General features: G+C 41.0%; 1 protein-coding gene across 2 annotated transcripts in view; it reads left to right on the top strand.

Moving 5' to 3' along the window:
• The first annotated feature begins 517 nt into the window (after positions 1 to 517).
• LOC106813534 (methylenetetrahydrofolate reductase-like) overlaps positions 518 to 1,831 on the top strand; it is a 22,363-nt gene continuing 21,049 nt past the window's right edge. For both annotated transcript variants that reach the window (XM_014817692.1, XM_014817694.1), the window contains exon 1: positions 518 to 794. The gene's annotated coding sequence lies outside the window, so the exon portion shown is untranslated. The remainder of the gene's footprint in view (positions 795 to 1,831) is intronic.

The raw sequence follows: 1,831 nt of genomic DNA, 5'->3' as shown, positions 1-1,831 counted from the left end.
TTTTAACAATCGACCAATCTTTCAACAATCAATCCATCATTAATGTAATTTTCGGTTATCACTAATTCTCAGTAATTCTCGAATTAATCAATTATACACAAATTAATCATCATTAAACATACTCATATAAATCATATTCATACAACACTTACCTTACTTACCTTTACTTACTTTTCTTCACTCGTTTAACATAAAATTTCCCTGTAGTTATAGGCAATGAAGCCATTGAAGGGGTCAACACTTTGTTTGTGGTGGTGGCTTAATACCTCTACGCGGAATCACCTAATGCTCACCCCTGAGCCTATGTAAAATTCCTTAATTTTTTAAATCATAATCATCAGTAATGCACTCTTTTTATCTGTGACTATTTGTTGATATTTTTATAGCATTAAAGCCATTATGTCTACTCTTTAAAATAATTAAAAAATTCTGATACATTGCGATTATAGCGCCCTCTCTTTTCTACGGAGCATAGAGGCCCCATTTTAAAACAAAAGCGCACATGTTTATGATTAGATGGCTACCGGTAACTGCTGGCTAAAAGTTATCGCTCTAAGTCTAACGAGTAGATGACTCTAAGACGTTCATAAATGCATAGATATATCATATATGTCATATATCATTAGTCTATGGAGGTGCCAAGCGGATAAATCGCAAGTTAGCGATCCGTCAGGGCAATCTGTGATACCGGCAGAGTGAAGTCAAACAGACGAACTAAAACAGCTGAGCTGCTGTTTTGAAAAGAACTCACTCGTGTTTGACTGCAGCCACGGCACGAGCAGTACAGACGACAGGTTAGAATTTGAGTCAAAGCTTGAATAGTAATCATATTACAATACATACGAATTAAAAATGGTTGATAGACCTTTTATAAGTATTTTAAGGAAATAGAAGAAGATACTCAAACGTTAATTTAGAGGCATAATTTTGAGAGGCCCCTGGCCCTGGTAACATTCGATTTGCTACACACGTACACAGTGTCACACGTTTGCTGGACCGCTTTTTGCTAGGACTCGATTGCAACGTGCTCGCGCGTAGTCGCGTGAATGCCATGAGACTGTTCAGCCCGGCGCACGCGCTCAAGTAAAATGATGTATGCGTCGAAATACTCTTACTCAGGCGAAATATTTTCAGCGTCCGCTGCACACGTGAGTAAAATTACTCGAGGTATAAGTGGTAATGTAGATCACGTGACTGTGCGCAGCCATTACTGGGCGCAGTCATCTTTAAAATGATTTAAACGCATGCGCTATGAGTACCAATGTCGAGTAAATTTACGCAGTTAGCGTGCACACTGTTACGATATGAGATTCATGTACCATATATGTACATCGTTGATGACGTCACATAACAACATATGAGGAGTAATAAAATGGCTACCTATAACTCATAACGTGGTTGAGCGTTGCCTCCTTATTATAGGCCTTCGGGCACGCTTCACATGGTGGCAGCGGTAAAGAAACAGCAGTAATGAAGACATAAAACCGCGGTGAAGACATGGAACAATTGAAAGTGAGGCCAACCACCGTTTCGGAGAAGGAGTGAGTTTTATTGGTCGCCAGAGTGATTCGGACGTGACAATTAACGCCAGCGGCGCGCCATGCATGAGCGTAGGCTAAGGCTAGGCCAATTCTCCCTAGATGCTAGCTGGATACCAAGCTACAGGGCGCGTGTACGCAGTGGATAATCACATTTAACATGACGGAGAACTGCCACTATTAGCTTTATTTCGACTCTACAGAATCCAGCAGTCAGCAAAGCTATCACAGAGTACCGGCTATACAGCCTACATGCCACGGCAGGCGAACGACAAAGAAAAAGGCGGGAAATC

The sequence above is a fragment of the Priapulus caudatus genome, unplaced genomic scaffold (genome assembly GCF_000485595.1).
Source record: "Priapulus caudatus unplaced genomic scaffold, Priapulus_caudatus-5.0.1 Scaffold788, whole genome shotgun sequence".
NCBI lineage: Eukaryota > Metazoa > Priapulida > Priapulimorpha > Priapulimorphida > Priapulidae > Priapulus > Priapulus caudatus.
This window is presented reverse-complemented; position numbering and strand designations above follow the sequence as displayed.